Below are 22,027 nucleotides of genomic sequence, written 5' to 3' on the forward strand. Positions count from 1 at the left end.
TGAGCTACTGGCATTCAAGTTGTGAGCTACTGAATGAGTTAGTGTGCTCTAGGGTCATCCTTCCTGAGCTATGACAAAAATGTGTGAGCTGGAGGCTAAAAATCTATGAGCTAGTTCATGCTAACTCATCTTAGAGGGAACACTGGTGGAGATCATTGCTATCAAGGCTGCTTCAATTTCAGGGACTGCTTCATATTCAGATCCCCCCTGTGCCCTGGAATATTTTTCAAAACAGGAGAGAACTCTGTAGTCCATACTTACAGACAGCTCCAGATGCAAGTGAAATCACTAGGGATGGCACAAACTGCATTTTTGTGGTTCAGTTCATGATTGAAGCATGAACTGAACCATGAGCCCATATGAACCAGGAGGATGATTCATGAAATGACTGGGTTTGTGAGCCATTTAGAGTTTAAACCCCTGCTTTCTGATCCCTGTGGATTTTACAGAGAGCAGAAAGTGGGGGCCATTTAAACCAAACAGTGAAAAGCCATGGGAGCAGAAAGCAAGGGACCATTTAAACTACTGCTTTCTGCTTACTGCTGCTGTGGCGAGCAGAAAGCAGAAGGTGAAATGACTGGGAGCCATTTAAACACTTGCTTTCTGCTCCCCATGGCTTTTTGCGGGAAGCAGAAAGCAGTGGTTTAAATGGTTCCCTGCTTTCTGCTCCCTGCAGCTTTTCTCAGGGATCAGAAAGCAGGTGGTGAAATGGCTGGGAGCCATTTAAACCAAACAATTGAGCTACAGACCTACTTAGGCTGTGCAACAGGCTTCACCATAACTGTCTTTCAGGAGGCCTTGTGAAAAAATGTTTTGTTTATATGCTTGAAGTTAATTAGAACGGTTTGCTGTTCGGTGATGTTGATTGTGTCTTTTTTTTTTTCCTTTTGGAGATATCCCCCCCCCCCCCGAGTGGGTAACTGTTTTTGTATGGGTTGTGGATTTCATTTTTCTTTCATTTTATCATCTCAGTTTTGAAGGTGTGATTTCTGAAAACTAAGATTATTAATTTCATAGCAAGAGTTTGTCCCATTCTCATTTTATTTATTCATTTGTTTATTTTCATTATTTGTAGCTTGCCTGTCACATTGGAACTCAAGGCAGATTACACAGTCAGTGCAATCAACAGACATCCAATACACAATGCCTTAGAAATCTGGAGCCAACCAGAAATCTGAAACAGAACTGAAGCAAAGGATTAGTTTTAATACAATGCATTAACCCATGTAATATAGAAGAGCAGGTCAGTTTTATGGACCTGACCTTCTATACTTTTGAATTCATCAAGTTTAACTAGCAAAGAAAGATATGACATTCATTACAGTAAAAAGAGAAGCTAACCACAGCATTATTTCCCCTAGAAAATTGAGATTTGCATGTGAGCATCTGGCTCTGTGAGGGCTCTGGATTCCCATGAATGGTCTGCAGAGAGCTGTGAACTGCCCTTGCATGTGATTCCCCAGCTTCAAATATTGGATTAGTGATACAGTAAGTGTCTGATGGAGTATCTGTCTACATATTTATTATGGTAAACTTTTATATCTTGCCTTTTCTCAGTTGTTCTCATCTGTAAAATGGGAGCAATTTTACAGCCTTATTTTATATTATTATAGCATGTGCCTAGGGGATATAGATCTAGTGAACTTTAGACAGAGAGAGCCTGCAATGAGTTCCCCATCCCAGATGAGAACTTGCTGCCCTTTTAATTCTCCTTCTCAAATGAATGTATAGTAGGCGTCCCAATCCCCAGGTCCCAGCGGGGGATCCCCAGGTTTTACAGGCTTTCCTCCACCTCCAGCCAGCTGGCCGGTGGGGGAAGCACCGCCCCCTCAGTCACCATGCAGCTCTAGGTCTTGGACAGGTTTAGAAACCTGCAAACAGGTCCGTTTCAAAATGTGTGTGTGTCTCTGTGCCTTTAAAGTTGAGCAGGAAGTACTTCATGGGAAGGATCAGCAACGCTTGTTTTGCTTTGGTTTCAGAGTAACTGTGTGTGTGAGAGAGAGAGAGTGAGAGAGAGAGGGAGGGAGAAGCACCAGACCCAGTAAGTGTGTGTGAGAGAGAGGGTTGCCAATCTCCAGGTTTGGAGGCCTCCCCCTCCCTTTAGGGTCATCAGAAAATGGGGGGGGGAGGGGAAATGTCTACTGGGCAATTATTCCCTATAGAGAACGATTTCCATAGGGAATAATGGGAAACTGATCTGCGGGTATTGGGGGCTCTGGAGGAGCTGGTTTTTTAGGTAGAGGCACAAAATTTTCAGTATAGCATCTAGTGCCTCTCCCCAAAACACCCCCCAAGTTTCAAAATGATTGGACCAGGGGGTCCAATTCTATGAGCCCCCAAAGAAGGTGCCCCTATCCTTCATTATTTCCTCTGGAAGGAAGGCATTTTAAAAGGTGTGTTGTCTCTTTAAATGTGATGGCCAGAACTCCCTTGGAGTTCAATTATGCTTGTCACACCCTTGCTCCTGGCTCTGCCCCCAATGTCTCCTGGCTCCATCCCCAAAGTCTCCTGGATCCACCCTCAAAGTCCCCAGATATTTCTTGAATTGGACTTGGCAACCCTATGGCCTACATGAACTATAATATATATTTGATAGTAGTATAAAAGTGGCTGAAATGTATTTTACGTCTCATTCACACATTCCACAATGACAAACAATGAGACCCAGAAGGATGTAGTGGTCTGAGTGGGGCTAGGACCTGGGACAACTTGGTTCAAATTCCCACTCTGCTATGGAAGCTTGTTGGGTGACTTCGGGCACATCACAATCTCTCATCCTAACCGACCTCACAGAAGAATAATATGATAAGCCATTTGGAGCCTTGTTAAGGAGAAAAGCAGAATATAAACAGGGGCTCGACTACATGTTACCTTTCTCCACTCATTTACACTCATTTTCCCATGTACCCCACAGCCACCCAAATGGGCTCAGAGTGGTGCCACAGAGGGAAGGAATGCTCCCCATGGAGTAGCAAAATCAGTGACATAACTCCCCCATGACATAACTAAACCCCAGTGACAATTCCCTGTGTGGCTGTAGAGAGCATGGGAACACATATGTAAACAAACGGAGAAGGATAACATGTTGTTGAGTCCTAAGAAGCTAATATTGGCTTCACAATAAGAATATTTTGAGATCAATATGTCACATGGTCACTACCACTATTATTGACTGCAGTCTGCTGAATAGGATTCCTGTTGTATAGTATAGTATATGATTTTATTGATAATAATTTTTATTGTATTTATTGTTGTGTTTTTAATATTGTTGGAAGCCACTCCGAGCAGTTTTGAGAGGAGCAGGATATAAATGAACAGAAATAAATAAATAAATAATAACTGTACCCACATGAGCACATTAAATTTTTTTTAAAAAAATTGCTACCTTTCTAAGAACTTGCCCTAGGTAGCTTACAAATTAAAATAATAAATACAGCAAGATATTAACTAAAATCTAGCACTAGAAAAGAATAAAATGTGGACCATCAAAACAGATGACTGACAGCTTGAAATAAATTTCCAGACTAAAATAGTAATAGAATACCAACCCCTTAAATGAAAAAGCCTGGGTGAACAGAAATGTCTTGGCCTGGCAACCAAAAGAAAGTAAGGTAGCCTCATAGGGAAAGGGCACTCCGTAAGCATGTGTTTATAAGGATGGATTTTTCATTCACTCTGTGCATTTGAAACAACTACACATGAAATATATAAAAAACCTTTAGTGTCATGTATGAAAACTGTTCTCAGAATTACTCAGTTTAAGTGAGAAAAAATGTTGGGAAGAATAGGCTGCATAATTCTTCCTTTAGGTCTTTTCATTCTGTTTCTTGTGCAGAAAATTAAGAGAGGGAATATTCCTTGAAATCTTTGGTTTGCCAAGTTACTGGTGTGTTTTTGCTCTGCTTGTTTTCTCTGATGCTGAATAGAGCCACAAAAGAGGAAACCATCTGTCTGCAACCAGCAAAAATATACAACTGAATGGATAGATCCCGCTTCACAAGGAGGAAAACATATTTCTTTTAATAATCCAGTATTAATTAGGTTAAATGAAAGTCATAGAGCAAGACAAAACAAACTGGAAATTTCACATGGGGAAATCCAATTGGCTGTCAGAATCCTGCCTTTGATGTCAGTGAAGGAGATTAAATATCCACATAAAGAAATGAACTCGGGTGGTCTGTACTCTTTCCTCTCAAGTTCATTGCAATGTGACAATTGCTTTTCAAACATTCAGAACTTACCACATTCCAAACCAGAAGGGTTTTTAAAAAACACTTCAAAGAAAAGAACATTTCTAGAAAGGGTCTGAAGTCTTGAACACAGTTCAAATTTCTGTAAGTTTCCCAATCACAAAATATTTATTTGAGTAACACTGAATAGTTTCTGTCATTCCTGCCCCCCCTTATAAAAGAGCCTATCTATTAACAACAAGGCCCCCTCCGTTTCCTTGTTCTGAAACAGCAGGTCACAAACTGCAAGGCCGTTGGAAGCCACCCATTTTTGTTGCTGCTGTTTGGAAGGACTTATTTCTGATGAAGATGTATAGAGAACAACGGCATCATACTTCCTACCTCTTTTTGTATGCCAAGACTTGTCTCAGCAGTAGTGTGTGCAAAAAGTATCTTAGCGGACCACATACTGAACATGAGTCAGCAGTATGACATGATAGCTAAAAAGGCAAATGTGATTTTGGGCTGTATCAACAGAAGTATAGTGTCCAGATCATGCAAAATGATAGTATTGCTTTACTCTGCTCTGGTTAGACCTCATATAGAGTACTGTGCTCAGTTTGGGGTATCACCATTTAAGAAAGATAGAGACAAGCTGGAACATGTCCAGAGGAGGACAATGAAGATGGTAAGTGGTCTAGAGACCAAGACTTATGAAGAAAGTTTGAAGGAGATGAGTATGTTTAGTCTGAAGAGGAGACAATTGAGAGGTGATATGATCACCATCAAGTACTTGAAGGGCTGTCATATAAAGGATGGTGTGGAGTTTGTTTTCTCTGGCCTCAGAAAATCGGACAAGAACCAACAAGTTGAAATTAAAACAGAAAAAGCTTTCAACGAAGAACTTCCTGACAGGGAGAATAGTATCTCTGTGGAACAGGCTTCCTCATGAGGTGGTGGACTTTTCTTCTTGGGGATTTTAAAACAGAGGCTAGATGGCCATCTGAGAACAATGCTGATTCTGTGAATTTAAGCAGATCATGAGAAGGAGACAGGAAGGGTTGCATCTGTGCTTAATTCTTGTGGCCCTTTCTTAAATGCCCAGGGAATGTGTTTCTCACTTTGGGGTCAATCAGCAATTTTTCTCCAGGCCAGGGATCCCAGAGGGGTTATTTTTTTTTTTTGCCATCTTCTGGACATGGAGCAGGGGTCACTGAGGAGGGGGAGGTATTTGTGAGTTTCCTACAGGGGGTTGGACTCAATGAACCTGGAAGTCTCTTCCTACTCTATGTTTCTGTAAAAGAAGCAGATGTCTAGGTGAGTTTACTGAGAATTCCTTTTTGTGTGTGTGCCAGAAAGTTCAGAGAACTTTTCTACCAGCAAAAATTTTCTTTTGCCTTTTCTCTTTCTCCCCACACAGCCCCTGCTCACCACTACCATTCAGGCCTCCATGTCGTTGCAATACAGGCCTTTCCAATAAAGCTGATTTGTTGTCTGAGTGCTTCCATGCCTAGACTTCCCAACCCCCCCCCCCCCGCCCTGCCGGGGGACCCCTAAATTAGCAGCCTAATCCCCCGCTCCCTAAAAATCTGAAAGCGGGGGGGGGGTGGAATGGCGTCGTGTCTCTTTCCCTGCCTGGCTTCAGGCTTCTCCCTTCCTCTGAGTTACAAAGACCCGCCCACCACCAGCCTGCTATTCGCTCCAGTCTGGCCTCCCTTCGCGAGGTGCATGCTGGGACTTGTAGTCCTTGCATCCTCTCACGCCTGCTGAGCATTATTCTCTATGTGGAGATTGATTCACATAGGGTATAATGGGGAATTGATCTGGAGGTTTCAGGAGCTCTGGGGGAGCTGTTTTTTTGAGGTAGAGGCACCAAATTTTCAGTATAGTATCTAGTGACTCTCCCCAAGGTATCTCCCAAGTTTCAAAACGATTGAACCAGGGGGTCCCATTCTATGAGCCCCAAAAGAAGGTGCCCCTATCCTTCATTATTTCCTATGGAAGGAAAACATTTAAAAAGGTGTGTGGTTCCTTTAAATGTGATGGCCAGAACTCCCTTGGTGTTCAATTATGCTTGTCACACCCTTGTTCCTGGCTCTGCCCCGATGTCTCCTGGCTCCACCCCCAAAGTCCCCAGATATTTCTTGAATTGGACTTGGCAACCCTATCCATGCCACATGCTCAGGCAAGGAGTGTGGAGGTGGGGAGTGACTGAGCAAGGCTGACCCTTAGGAAGAGAAGTTGAGAAGGCAAGGGAGAGTTTTCACTGGGAGAAGGGAGCTCTTTGTATCCCTCAGGAGGAACAGCATGTTCTAATTCTTAGCTTTAATTCTGTGGAAACGTACTCAGGAGTAGGTTCCATAAAACTCCATATGGCTTTTTTTCTAAGTAAACACACACACACACACAGAGTGATGTGTGTGTCCCCCCCCCAAAAAAAACCCCTATTATATATATATATATATATATATATATATATATATATATATATATATATATATATATATATATATATATATATATATAGCAAGTGGTCTTATTGTCCCACCCAAGTTACCAAGCAGAATCTGGCCATTCAAACATCTTTTTCCAAAATGACTTAGACTTTCATTAATGTTCTTTCACTGCTTTCTACTAGATTTTCTTTTGTTAACATATGTGGTGGGCAACAATTACCCAGGGAATTTATTTACGTTTTAAATGTGGGGGCGGATCTGCACACAAGATAATTGAATCAAAGTAAAAGCCATGTCAATCTAATGAGCTTAAATTGGGCCTGATGTTTCTGTTTCAGCTATTGGAAAATGCTGGTGTGATGTGGGCTAAGTATGACATCTGTTTGGCTGTTGGGTGGGTGCATGTGGTGGATTAATGTCTTTCTTTGCATGCAACTGCAGAGCATCATGTGGTTACTGATATAAAACATGAACACCCACCTAGAGCATTCATAATGCCATTTTGCTGAGTTTAAATGAAATGATATCATGAGATACAGTAAGGTTCTTGTGCAATGAAGAGTGTTTATTTGAATTTGTCTCAGCATTATGTTTCATAAATCCATGGAAACACATGCTTTTTATTCAGTAAACAAATCCAATCACAGTCCATCCTCACCAACCAATTAATGACTCAGGAGTGCATGACAGAAACCAGAACTTTGCTGGATTTAAATCAAGGGCACAAAGAAAAATGTAGCCTTGAGCCAAAATAGTGGGCCAGTCTTCACAAATATCTTGTGCACCCATGTAAAGCACCCAACTTAGTGGGAGGGGAACTTGAAATGCCATCAAAGTATTCACTGTGGGGGAGGGAACTTGTCAACCTTTTGCTGAGATACTGGCTAGGCACTTCCTGTATTGCCAAACTGCTTTTTCCATCAGTTCAACATAAGAGCAATACTTGCCTTCAGTGACTTGCCATATACTGAATCTTGTTGGCAATCTATTGCCCCCTCAGATGGAAGGAAGAGATGGACACAAGGGTTTGGGTAACTAAAGGGCTACTTTCTTTATTTAATACATTAACACAAGGGCTATAACATAACAGGCAGCACGGCAGGGCCAGGGGACAAAATACCCCTCCCCTGCCGCATGACGGGAGAGCCACCCTGCCCCTAGGTATAGCCAAAATACATGGCTAGTACCCGGGCAGCCTAGCAAAGGTTATGCCCTGGAGTTCCAACCCCCAGCCGCACGGCTAATGGGCAAATCAATCCATGCAAACCCAAGGCTCAACCATCCAGGAATGATTTAGCGAGACCCCTTGCCCCAAAACTGGGGTGCTACAGGTGCTCACCGAGCTGCATAATGAAAATTTAGGGCAAAACCCAGCCAACCTCAAAAGTGACCAGCCTATTTAACCAGCCACACCCCAGCCAATTCCACAGTCCCTTCTACAAGCAGTGTGAGGTAGGCAAAAAACACCACTTCCTACAGCCAAAACAGAAGTGGCGAAAAAATTTCTACCTGGTCCCCCAAAACTGAGAGCAACCAGCAGTCGCCCACACTGCAGCAAGGGTGGGAGGGAGGGTGAAAAACGAGAGAAGGGAGTGGAGCCCGCCTCTAGGGCGTGCCTGCTCCGCCCCCACCTCTGATGATGTTCTGCCCGCTCCTCCTCCTTACGAGGAGGCAAAACGACCTCCAGACACAAAGCTGTGCAGCCTGCCTCTGGATGGGAGCTGCATTGCCCCCCCTCCCAGACAGAAGGAAGAGATAGACACAAGGGTTTGGGTAACTAAAGGGCCACTTTATTTATTTATTACATTAACACAAGGGCTATAACATAACAGGCAGCAAGGCAGGACCAGGGGACAAAATACCCCTCCCCTGCCGCATGACGGGCGAGCCACCCTGCCCCTAGGTATATATAGCCAAAATACATGGCTGTCCTTGAAATGGCCATCCCGAGCTATCCACAAAATGGCCACTCTTCTGCCCAACAACAGGGAGGAAGAATCGAACAGCTCCAATAAAATGGCTACCCAATTAAACCCACAATTAGCAAAGGCCTCCTTCCAAACTGCACTGTCTGGAAGAAGAGTCCACACACTGTGAAGTAACCATGCACTCCCCCAGAAGATTATATAAACGGGGGTGGGGGGAGTTGGTTCCTCAGCCGGCTTAACAGAGGGAAAGGGGGGGGGGTGAACAGCACCCTCAAAAAGGGAGAGGCACCGCAAGATATCCTAAAACAAAAAGGGGAAGCACAAAAACGCCGGCCACGCGAAAATGCCAAGTCCACCGCATCAAAGACGCTCCTGAAGATGCTCCTGACGCGATTAGACTCCTCCTGAAGACCACTGCAGCTCGCTACAAGCAGCCACGGCAAGGTCCAATGCGCCAACCACCGTGGTCCAAAAAGTCGCATGACTGGCAACAGGCCTCGTGCAGGGAAGGAGCACACAAGCTGCGCTCTGCCTTCCCCGAGCACGAGGCGAAGAATGAGAGGAGGGAGCAGAGCCCACCTCTAGGGCGTGCCTGCTCCACACCCACCTCTAGTGATACCCTGCCCATTCCTCCTCCTTGCGAGGAGGCAAAACGTCCCCCAGACGCAAGGCTGTGCAGCCTGCCTCTGGATGGGAGCCGCATTACTTTAACATTATCCTGATTGACTGGGTTCACATAGCCAGTAAAATGAAGAATAGGTTAAAGAATAGTGCCAAACAGTGGTGAGTAGTAGAGAAGTGGACTGCAGTGAATAAGTACTAACATGATTTTGAAAATTGTTCATTATACATGTCAGAGATCCCAGAAGTCCTTTCTACCCCCATATCAAAACTGTTTACCCAAGTATTTGTGGAATTCTAGACAAAATATGTGATTATGTTGAAAGACAATTGTCCCAATTCTGACAAAATTATACACACAAGTGGATGAACACAAGGACTTGTGTGGAGTATCTCATTTTTCCCTCCCCAACTATTTCCTCTTTCCTTTCCCTGAACTCTATATAGTTTCTCCCATTTTTCTTACTCCTTCCCACCCACCAACTGAACCTACTTTTATCTGCCCCATTGCCTTCAGTTTTCCCTTCTTCCTTAGCACTGGGAGCCTCTTCCTGGGAAAAGTCTGGCTGAGTTGTGCAGTGCTAACCACCAAGCCAGGACCACTTGCATGGTGAGGAACACACAAAAACTTGTGAGGGACACTTCATTTTCTGATGTATCCATTTCTCCACTCTACTTTTCCTTTTACTCTTCCTGGTAACCCCCAAATCCCAACCTGTCTCTGGATATAAGTATTCACAGATCTGGCCATTTTGAGAATTAAAGATGATGATAGTGATGGTGATGGTGGTGGCATCTATGATTATAATAAGAACATATAAATCATTATGTGTTTCTTCAAGTTCTGGATTGTGGTTACAAAGATTTTTCCAATGAAGTCTATGCTAGAAGAAGTTGTTTGCTTATTGTTGTTGCAAACTGCAAAAGGGAAATGTGCTATGCTACCTTGAGGTATACATTTATGGTGCCTTAGTTTGTACATAAACATCATACTACAGTTTATATTATAGGGGGAGAGGAGAAAACACCTTTACATTCATGATGCAATGGGGTGGGGGAGAATCTGGTTTAGATAATCTGGTTTACTCCTTCCGGGCTCTTCTGGCCCCAGATATCAATGGCATTGAATGTGCTGGTCTGGCGTGGGACGTTGGGGAGGGGTTGGCAATATGGCTGGTATACCGCCTGCCTAACACACCAGCTGGTGCCTTACCGTCCCTGATGAAGGCCGTAACAAGCTGGGCATTGGAGTACCCAAGGCTCTTGATCCCAGGTGACTTCAATGTCCATGCTGATGCCGCGTCCTCCAGTCAAGCAATGGACCTAGTGTCATCCATGGAAACACTGGGACTCTCCCAATTTGTTACAATGCCCACCCACCAGGTGGGGCACATACTAGATTTGATCTTTGTGGTGGGAGTCTTAGTGGATGGTATTACTGCTGAAGCAGTGCCATGGTTGAACCACTATGCCCTCAAGGCTTGTGTGGATGTCCCACCCCAAGCCCGCTTAGGTGGTGAGCATATTTTGGCTCACCCACGGTGCCTGATGGACCCTGAGCAGTTCCAAATGGCTCTGCGGGATTCCTGGCCCCCTGGCGACTCTCTGGATGACCTGGTTGAGTCTTGGCATGGCTGGCTTTCTAGAGCCATCAATGAGATCATACCTCGGTGTCTGCGCCCTCGTTCTAAGCTAGCGCCATGGTACACCCTGGAATTGCAGCAGATAAAACGAGGGCTCAGACAGCTAGAGAAGCAATGGCGGCATACTCAAGACCAAACAACAAGAACATCTTATAGAGAGTTTATGAGGTCCTATGAGATGGCAGTCAAAGCCACAAAGAAAACTTACTTTGCAGCCAAGATTATGTCTGCAATTTCGTGCCTGGCACAATTGTTTAATACAATTCGGATTCTTACAACACTGCCGCAAGGCAGGCCAAACTTTAGAGAATTGGAGATCGGCTGTGAGGCTTTCGCAAATTTCTTTGCAGATAAGATCTCATCGCTCCACCATGACCTCCCGCCATATTGGAATCAGTATGTGAACTCGAGGCCCCGTGCCTGTCTTCTGGACCAGTTCTGGATAGCTTTGATACACTCAGCATGGAGGAAGTTGACAGAATCCTCTCCACTGTGCGCCCAACAACCTGTGATTTGGACCCTTGCCCCTCCTGGCTAATTAAAGCTTGCCAGAGGGAGCTCAGATATCCTATATGAGATATCATAAATAGATCCCTCTCGGAAGAGCTTTTTCCAACACCTCTCAAAGAGGCTGTGGTTCGCCCTCTCTTGAAAAATCCTACATTAGACTCGGCTGAATTGGCACACTACCAGCCAGTCTCAAATTTACCCTTTTGGGGTAAAATTATTGAGAGGGCAATAGCGCTACAGTTACAGAGTTTTCTGGATGACACTTCTGTTCTAGACCCCCACCAGTCCGGCTTCCGCCCGGGTCATGGGACGGAGACAGTGCTGGTTGCCCTCCAGCAGCATCTGGACCAAGGCGGCTCGGCGGTACTGATGTTGTTAGACCTATTGGCTGCGTTCAATACAGTTGACCATCGGTTACTGATCCGCCATCTTGCCGACGCAGGGATTCAGGGATTGGCCTTGCAATGGCTTTCCTCTTTCTTAGATGGTCGGGGACAATGGGTGGTGATTGGGGGAGAGCTGTCCCAGAGGCACGCACTTAATTGTGGAGTGCCTCAGGGGGCGGTACTCTCCCCAATGTTGTTTAACATCTACATGCGCCCCCTTGCCCAGAGTGCCCGGAGGTATGAGTTGGGTTGCCACCAGTATGCTGATGAAACCCAGCTCTATCTGCTGATGAATGTCCAGCCTGACTGTGTTCCAGAAAATCTGGCATTGCAAGCCATGGCAGGATGGCTGAGGCTGAGTCTCTTGAAGCTGAATTCAGCAAAGACAGAGGTCCTTGGCCTGAGTTGCGGTGGTCTGGGCAGGGAAATCCCCTTGCCAGCATTTGACGATGTGCCACTGACAATTGTGCACAAGGTCAGAAGCTTGGAGGTACTGTTGGAGCCTGCCTTGACAATGGAGGCCCAGATAGCAGCCACTGCTAAATCTGCTTTTTTCCATCTTAGGCAGGTGAGGCAGTTGGTCCCCTTCCTGGAGCACAGCGACCTGGCAACGGTGATCCATGCAACGGTCACCTCGAGGTTGGGCTACTGTAATTCCCTCTACTTGAGGCTGCCCCTGTGCCAAACCTGGAAACTACAGCTAGTGCAGAACGCCAGGCTGCTATTGGGACTTCCCAGGTGAGAGCACATACAGCCGGGACTGCAGGAACTGCACTGGCTGCCACTAGTATACTGGATTCATTACAAGGTGCTGGTTATTACCTTTAAAGCCCTATATGGCCTAGGACCTGCCTACCTTAGGGACTGTCTCTCCCCACATGTTCCCCAGAGGGTACTTTGATCTGGATCTCAAAATCTATTAGCAATCCCTGGGCCGAAGGAGGCCAAATTAAAGATCACTAGAGAGAGGGCCTTCTTGATCGCAGCCCCCTATTGGTGTAATCAACTGCCAGAGGAAGTGAGGGCCTTGCGGAACCTTGTCCAGTTTCACAAGGCCTGTAAGACCACTCTCTTCCAGTTGACTTTCAACTGACCCGGAGCCTGTATCATAGAGAAACTGAAGAAATACTGTCGCTATTGAAAACATATAATATCAAAAAGGTTAGCACCATATTATTTTTGATTGTTTTAACTATTGAATGTGTAATTTTTTATAATATGTATCAATTGTAATTGTTTGTCGTGGTTTTTATACTGTGAACCGCCCTGAGCCTGCTTCGGCAGGGAGGGCGGGATAAAAATAAAATAAATAAATAAATAAAATAAGATAAACAATGGTAGATTAATTCTGTTCAAATACTCAAGTGATCACACAAAGCTGCCTTTTACTGAATCACATCACTGATCTGTTAAAGGTTATTGTCTGTCTACCAGCAACTCATGCCAGATCCTTTCAAATATGGACAGTAGCTACATGCAAAGCAGGTACTCTGCTTCTGAGCCATGGCCTTCCAATGCCACGGTAACTTCAGAAAACAGAGTCTTGTACATTTTACAGATTAATAGATTTGTAGTAGCCTTTGGGGGCTAGAGCTCACTTCACCAGTTACAACTTATCCCCAATTGCCAAAGCAATCAGAAAGCTTTTTTCTACATTGTATTGTTTTTAATACATTACATATTTGGATATGCACCCAAATGTGATCATTGGCATTGACTTTGGGGATGCATTGCAGGGGCGGATCAACAATTAGACTAATCAAGCTTCAGGACCCCAAATCCTGGAGAGCCTTGAAGCAACTTTTTTTTAATGAGTAAATTATTCAACAAAATTAATAGAGTTTTTAAAAGTGTTTGTTACTAAAATAAAGCAAATTTATGACAGAATCATAAACCAGTGGGTTAGGGTTACTTATCATTATGTGTTTCTTCAAGATCTGGATTGTGGCCACAAAGATTTTTCCAATGTCTATGCTAGAAGAAGCTCTTAATATTGACCTTTGAATATGTTCTAATACTCATAGTGAGTTTGACATGTGAGATAACCCAGTACAGCAATTTCAATCAAAATCTGAGATGCAGTGGTTAATTTTTTTTTTTTAATTGTGGTGATCTGGCATGGAACAACCCTATTGAAGAAGATAACAGCTGTTATGCAAACCTTGTTGCTGGTGGGAAGGGGCTCAGTGTATGGCCCATTTTCAAGGGCTCCACCCCACCACCCCATTTCCACCATTTGAGCCTTGAGGTCCTTGCAAGGGCAGCAAGACCCTTTGACCTTGTTGGATGTTGCCCTATTGTTTCTGATTAAGAAGGGGCCTCCATAACAGTTCAAATTTCAGGGTTCCAAAATAGGGCTGCCAAGCCCTCGGTCCAGGCGGTGGTTTCCCCGCCCAGGAGGTTCCCAACCCGCCAGCGACCCTATTCCAAAAAGGTAGGTCCGCCACTGTCCACTTGTACCACATCCATTCACAGAGGTCTGAAAAAAGTTGCCAAAGGAGGAATTCATTGCATAGAGAGAAAATGTTTTGAAAACATACCACTCCCCATTATCCCTCAGGTCTAAAGGCTACATGTTTTAAAGACCTATAGAAAATAAATAATTCTCTCTTGATACAAAATACAACTTTCACTCTCTTTGGTACCAATCAGCCATAAAAAGACTCATCTTCAAAACAAAGCTGTGTTTGCACAAGATTATAAGGTACTCTGTAAGGCTCTTCTAAATTCCCCCACCCCCAATAATTCTGGGCCTTAATGTCAAGTGTCTGCTTTTCTAGAGGCCTGCAATAATTAGCCATTCAGCTGCACTGAAAACTGCTTGGAGGTGAGAAACAATTCTCGATTGTTACAGTTGTTTTTCTTTTTTAAAAAAAGAAAAGAAAAGGCATCTGTAAAGGTGTTTGCTTTTCAGTATACTTTTAAAAATAAAATAGTAATGCCTCAGTGTTCTTTAAAGTAACTTGGTTGTCTAAGAAAGATAAGTAGAGTATAGAGTCAGTACATCATTCCAGCATTGAATCTTTTTTCTAAGCTCTGTTGCATTAGTACAGATTCTATTTCCATTTTCAATTATGAACATCTGTGCCACAGGAGACAAGTTTGCTACCAAGCACTACTGTTAGATTTTGCGCCAGCAACTTCCATAGCTTCATGTGGTTTATATTTTATTCTTTAAATAGCTAATGATGTTTTTAGCCTCTTCCAGAAAAGATTAAATTTAGCCAAGGTAAGTGTTAATAGGAAACATATCAAGGAAATGATAGAGTTCTTTTTTTAGAAAAGATTCTAGATAGATGTCACATATTTATAAATAATCTACCAAAGCATCATCTCCTTTGTTCCCCCATCAGTTCTGAAGAGAAACAAAGCTTGAAAGCATTGTAAATCCAGGATGTATGCCATTTCATCATGCCCACATTTCAGTAATGTTGCCAGGCTTCTGTTAAATAAAAAGTCTTCCCCTGGTGTGATGGGTCTTACAAATACTGCAATTTAGAATGGATATAAACTTTCATGATTCAAGCCATAGAGAAAGCCAGCGAGTGATAGTCTGTCTATTCTATTGCAATTAATGAGTTAGGTCATTTATTGTCCCTGGGAGTAGTCCAATTATATGCAAAACAGGAGAAGCATTGCCATTAACTTCATTGAGGATGTGTTGCATGAGACTTTTCTTCACTACCCTGGATAACTGGGCACTTATTGTATCACTCCGATATTTAATGCTTTGTTACAGTCACCAATAGTATCCTAGTTATCCATTTGATGGGACTATATATGACTCAAGGTATTTAATTGTTTCAGCAAACCAAGCTAAAACCTTTATTTTCCCCCCGACAACTCATCATATTGCTACAAATAACTAAAATATACTAGGCATGGTTCAGAAATAAGAGGTCTGTCCACTGTTGATAACATTCCTCTACTTATTATGTAGTATTAAAAAGACAAAAAATAACAGCTAGTTTGGTACAGTGGTTAAGTGCACAGACTCCTATCTTGGAGAACTGAGTTTGATTTCCCACTCCTTCACACACACCTGCTAATGTGATCAGTTCTCTCAGAGCTGTTTTCTCAAGAGCAGTTCTCAAAAAGGGCTATCTCGGCCCCACCAACCTCACAGGGTGTCTGTTGTGGGAAGAGGAAGGGAAAGGAGGTTATAAACTGCTCTGAGGCTTTGAGTGAAGTGAGGGGCATAAATGCAAACTCCTCCTCCTCATAACAACAGATTATCTAAAATGAAATGCTTTCCCACAGTTTCATATTGAATGTGGACATTGTTAAATTTTCCTGTTAGGGAGTAGAATAACTAGGAACATATCAAGCATTTTACAATTCATTTAAGTTAGGATTTGAAATCATAAGTTGTGTAGCCCTAAACTAAGGACAGAGAATCAAAGGGGTAGATCCAATCACTTTTCAACAAGTGAAAAAGGGAGGAGAGGATTTGCTTTGACCTGCAAAAAAAATTAAGCTCAGGGCCATAGGATCACCATTGATAAAAGGCATGAACCACAGGCGCTGGAATAAAGAGTGGAGATTCAGTGGAAAAGTTGAAGCTCAGCATTTTACCACAGGAAAAGGGTCAGTGAAAAAGCACAGTGGGGACAGTAGAATACAGTCCTGGAGCAACAAAGGGAATGGCCAAACATGTTTTAACTGGTATCATCTACTTTACAGTCAGCTTGGGTTTTATATAGTTAAAAGGTGGGGTCTAAATATTTTAATTAATAAATGTATATGTGCTTGTCATTTTTATAAAAAGAGAAAGCATATGCATAGATATAGAAACAACAAGAGGGGAGGGGTGGATACAGAATGGGAAACCAGAAACAAAGAAAGCTGCAAATATATCAGTTACATTTCTACCTCAAAACAAAATACCCAATTCTTTCTACCTGCAAGTATTGAATTTTTCCTTTATATTCTACTGTCTTCATTTTCCATTATACACTTTTTACTAATCTGTTGCTTAAGATATGAGTCTAAACTATTCTTCTTCAGCACATATAGATATAAAATGTCAGAGAGGTCACAACACAAAATTAACTGGCTAAACTTAACCATATTAAAAGTACAAGCTGACTTGTTATTTTAGCGATGTCATCATTTGGATAAGCATAAAAAACAAATATAATCTCTTTCTCTTTCTAACTTACTTATTTCAAATGGAGAGAAATAAAGCAAATTTAAAATAACATAAAAAGTAGAGAGATAAAAAAGTGGTGAACAAAAAACATAATGGTTTATCTGTCTCAATATAAACAGTTTCTCCAGTCAAACATATTAAGAGCAGATCTACCAAATTACAAAATAATTGTGTTGTCTGCCTTCTTAAAAACTGATCCAAGTTAATTGTTTATTTATGTAAAATTCTTTTTAAAGCTTTTGGATACTATAACTCCTATATCCATATCGCTCTGAGAGGCATAAACCTAATATACCATAACAGTTACAACTCCCACACTTATTTATTTTTAAAAAACAAACAAAACATCCATTATCTCTATAGCTCGTTCTTTACTACATAGCTCTATTTAACTTTATTTTAAAAAAAAAAGACTATAGAAAATAACAGACAAGAGAGCAGCATTCATGTCCTGAGGATCTCACTTGGCCTTTTGAAATCGCATGTCAATTCTTGTTAAGAGTTCCATATTAGCCAATTACCTACAGAAAGAAAAACAATTTAAAATCCCTTCTTCTTAAAAGTTTCCACATCTTGATTTTTTTACTGAAATGTGCCTTCTCTCTTCTTAGTGCATTCGCCCCTCTCGGTAAAAATAACAAGGCTTCCATGCCATTAGTTCCTCTCAGAAAAATTTTAGTCAGTCTTGATTTCTGGTCCTTAATAACTGCGCGATCTGGGTCCATTTTAATTTTCTTCCCCCGCAGATCTTTCTCCATTTGTCTCCACAGACTTCATCAAGATCTCTTTAACACTCTGCTCATGTAGATTTAAGGTTTCGCTGCCTTTCAGAATAAAAGCTCCCATTTGCTTTTTTATCAACTCTGTCAATGAACTGAGAAATTCCTAAAACTCCTGCTTTAGAGAAATTATGGTATCCATTATATCTTTTTAATGAAACATTTTGCAATGCCATTTTTCTCCACAGAATAACTCAGTCTAGTAATCAAAGTTGAAAAGTAACTCAGAAACCCAGTTAGTCTATCCTTCCAAATCTCCTTCAGCTGTGTGTTTTGATTGTTGTCATTTCAGTTCCACTCAAGCAACAAATGCAAATCTCTCTAAAATATATCTTGTTTTTGTTCAGATCAAATTATAACCGGGTAATGGTTTCCTTATCATTTATTCAACCATAAACCGGGTCGATTTAAGTATCTATATTCAGTCCAATTCAGATTGTTGCAAATGCTCAAAGTTGTTCTTTGTCTTTTTGAAACCACACTGATGGAAAAGGGGAATTCACCTCTTTCCCTTCCATTGAACTGTCCCATTTGTTCTTATGTAAAACGACCCATTAGCCAATGGTATTGAAGAGCAAAGTTACTTGCAAAGTAGAATTGCAGTGCTTAAGGTAGAAAAGCGATGCATCAGAAGACTGTTAGAAGAAGAAAGCAAGCAGCCTGGTGTTTACCTCTTTCTGCTGTAATGGCGACCATGACAGCAGAGCAGTGGAGCTCACAAGAAGCACAGGGAGAAGCCGCCGCTATTTCTCTGTCTCCCTGCAAAGCCCCATGCTATCAAGAAACCCCTCCAGGGTCTCCTTAGAGATGCTGCAACTGTGGCACATCTCCAACCACCCGATTCAGGGGGGTCACTGGAGACAAGCTCCGCAGACCCCCACTGAGCTTAAGGCGATGAAGCCCGGAAGTCCTGTATATGTGCATGTCAAGCAGCTACAACCACAGTACACTGGTTGTGGCCAGGTGTGTAAATAGATCAAAATAGTTTTTAAAGAACTTATCAAAATGTATATAATAATTATGCCCCCCACACATACTGTTTATCTTAGCACACTGGTTTCCTTTACATCATTTGCTTTACTATGTTGACAAAATATAGCTGATAGGGGATTTATTTTCCAAGAATCACAGGGTGCATTGTCCATTTAAGGTCACAAAAACATATATTTACTTTACAGAAATTAATGCAATTAAGCCAGTGCTGGTTTAAAATCCTAGTATAATTGTTCATTTCAAATAGCAGGTGTAAAAATGGATATGTAAAATAATGGCTCAGATCAATACTAGCATTTCTACCATCCCCTGTCTCCCAAGAAGATAAATTTTGGGTGGCATTTCAGGCTGCCATGGGAGAGGTGAGTTAAAAAAGCAATTCTGCAGATGGAAATCCTTGCTGTGGATCTACAGCAGGGGTGTCAAACTCATTTGTTATGAGGGCCGGATCTGACATAAATGAGACCTTGTTGGGCCAGACCATTTTGGGTTGGGCGGAGCCAGGCCAGGCTGGGTCATGTGTGTACCTGTTTAACATTAGGTAGCAGAGATATGAATTTTATAAAGGACAAAGAAAAACTTAAACATGCTTAAAACGTTAGCATTCATTGGTCTTAAAGGTGCTTTCTTTGAATTTCTCCCATTGGAAACAGAGAACTGAGCAAAGAAAGCTCTGACTTATTCCTTCCTTCCCCAGGAGATTGGGGGAGCGCCTCAGCCAATAGAAAGAAAAAAGGCTTGGCTCAGTAGCTCTGCTGTGCGATTGAGAGAGCCTGGAAAAGCAAGCTCTCCCTCCCCCCTTCCTCCTCAAGGGAGGAGCCTCAGTCAATAGAAAAAATAGAGGTTTTGCTCTGTAGTTCCTGTGCAACTGAGCAAGTCTGGCGATGCAAGTTGTTATGCAGAAGGAAGCAAGAGAGAGGGAGAAGGAAGCAGATGATAGCCAGTTGCTCGAGGGCCTGATAGGAACCTTCCGGGAGCCTGATTCAGTCCCCAAACTTCATGTTTGACATCTCTGATCTAGAGCATTCTATGCAAATACTGAAACAGCACATTCTGTACTATGCCTGCATTCATAGCATTGTTTGTGTGTTCTATTTGTTTTATTTTTCTATGACTTCAGGGCTGCCCCCTTTGCAATACTTATTATATGGACATGTAGAAGCTGCGCAGTCAAAGCAAATGATAATTCACATGGATGGCATTTACTAAAATTGCTATAGAAATTATTTATCCCCCATACAGAACAAGCTTAATTTATAATGCTTTATTCAACACAACATGGATTTTCTGGATTTGCCTACAAGAAGTGAGTAACAAAGGAACTGGCCTGAATGTCAGAGTGATTATTCTTCCAGTTATTTTTAGTACAGTTCAGAAAAACTGAATTTACATTCACCAATGAAATTCACAGTACCATACACAATGGAGACATACAATAAACCTTTGAGATTTGCATTTGTTTTCTCCAAAATGCACTGCCTTTTATTACTTGATGAAATATTGCATGGCAGACTCACAGTTCGAAACTTGGAACATTTGCTATTTGCATACAGTCTCCTAACGGCCACCATTTCCTAGCATCACAATGAATGTACAAAACACTGAACACTATTGTTTTCAGTGGAAAGCAGAAGTTCAAATGATTGCAATAACTGAAAATAGAGTTTATAAACACTTCTTGTGACATAACCTGGTTAAATAACAATAATGCTTGGATTAATGCCTGGAAACATTCTCATGCTTAATAGTTGTAGCTCAGTCATCATTTACTTGATGAAGTATACAGGTTTCTAAGATCAATCTGATTTCATTATCATACCATCAGAATAATGGCAGTAGCAATAAATAAATTGGTGCTCAAGACATTATTTTTTTATTAGACCAAAAAAGAGAGGTTTATGTGCCAGTAAATTTTGGTTTGAGGTCAGTTTTCTGGCATGGAGACAATGCAGTCAGTAAAACCAAGTGTCACATTGTCATTTTGCAAAATATTGTTATTTGTTCACATTCTTGAGAAAGAAGACACAGATGCTGGATTAAATTTTGACACTAAAAATGTATCTTCCGTACTATGTTACCTTGTGCATATACTGAAGCAAATGGTTGCTGTAAATGCCCAGTGAAAAGCTGCTGTTGGTGATGGTATATGCAAGCACTGACAGGGATTTCCTTTGTAGGAAGTCTGCCTCTTTTAGGTTTACCAGTCCCCAGATCCCAGCAGGGGACCCCCTGGTTTTCCAGGCTCCTCCCTGCCACCAACCAGCTGGCCAGTGAGGAGAAGGCCCACCCCAACAGCCATGATGTGCCTTTCCACCATGGGAGACTTAGAAGAACCTCAGAAGCGTAAAAGAAGCTTGAAAACTTGAAATGTGTGTGTGCCTTTAAATCTCAGTAGGAGCAAGGCTGAATGGGGGCGGGGCAAGCTGGCAGAGCCACATAACTGTTCCTGGTGAGTCTGTGAAGCTGTGAGAAAGAAAGAGAGCCCAGTCCTTCCGTTTGTTTTTCATTTCTTTCAGAAGTCATTTGCATAGTAAACTAGAACCATTTGTTTCCTATGCTAGTCTGAAGAAGTTGGTGGAAATGCAACAAATGGTTACATTCAGCAACTTCTGTGAGTAAATTGTCCTAGTGAGATCACAAAAGTGTGTGCTTGCAAACTGCATTTATTTTGACTGCTTTGTCAGTGTGTGTTCACTTTCATTTAGTGGAAGGCACAGTCAGCTGCTGGAGGACAAGGAAATGAAGACTGTATTCAGGGAAACTGCACTGTTGTATTTTATTTATTTATTTTAGGGAATGGGAAAATCTTTTGACTCCACCTCAAAATCTCTTGGCTCCACCCCAAAGTCCCCATGTATTTTCTGAGTTGGACCTGGCAACCCTAACCTCCTTTAACTTTTTAAAATTTATACCATAGTAACAAAGTATGCTTTCTAGTTTTCTGAGGATTTGACAGCATAATAGTGCACAGAAGACTAGTGAAATAGTAATTCTGCTCAATAGTGCTTTGATCTAGAAAAAATATGTTTAGAGGGAAGTATGTGAATCTTTCAAAGTAGTCTTATAGGAAATATGGACCTACTTTAAAAGAGAGAAGAGTGTTCTTTTGACACTACTGCTGCTATAAAAAGCAACACTGCTTTATGACATTGCTGTCTCCCCTGACAGCTGTCTATCAATTTGGCCTATATTTGCCACTGCAAGGTTTTAACACAGACCTGCAGTTGTAATCAATGAACACAAACTGTGTTAGTAACTAAACTGCAGGATCTCATTTGACAATAGATCGTATATCTAACACTCCATTCCAAGTGTACCTGCACATCTGTTCAGTAGTTGTGATAGAAAATCAATCAATGGCTTAAGCAAAAATCTTGATACTTTCTCTCT

At 42.1% G+C, this 22,027-nt stretch overlaps 1 protein-coding gene across 3 annotated transcripts in view; it reads left to right on the forward strand.

Annotated features, from left to right (window-relative positions):
• RUNX1 (RUNX family transcription factor 1) overlaps positions 1-22,027 on the forward strand; it is a 318,736-nt gene that overhangs the window by 87,294 nt on the left and 209,415 nt on the right. Inside the window, exon 2 of one of the 3 annotated variants that reach the window (XM_060234282.1) lies at positions 1,362-1,488. The exons of the other annotated variants lie outside the window; for them this stretch is intronic. The gene's annotated coding sequence lies outside the window, so the exon portion shown is untranslated. The remainder of the gene's footprint in view (positions 1-1,361; positions 1,489-22,027) is intronic. 3 annotated transcript variants of the gene reach the window in all.

Source organism: Heteronotia binoei, chromosome 3 (genome assembly GCF_032191835.1).
Source record: "Heteronotia binoei isolate CCM8104 ecotype False Entrance Well chromosome 3, APGP_CSIRO_Hbin_v1, whole genome shotgun sequence".
NCBI lineage: Eukaryota > Metazoa > Chordata > Lepidosauria > Squamata > Gekkonidae > Heteronotia > Heteronotia binoei.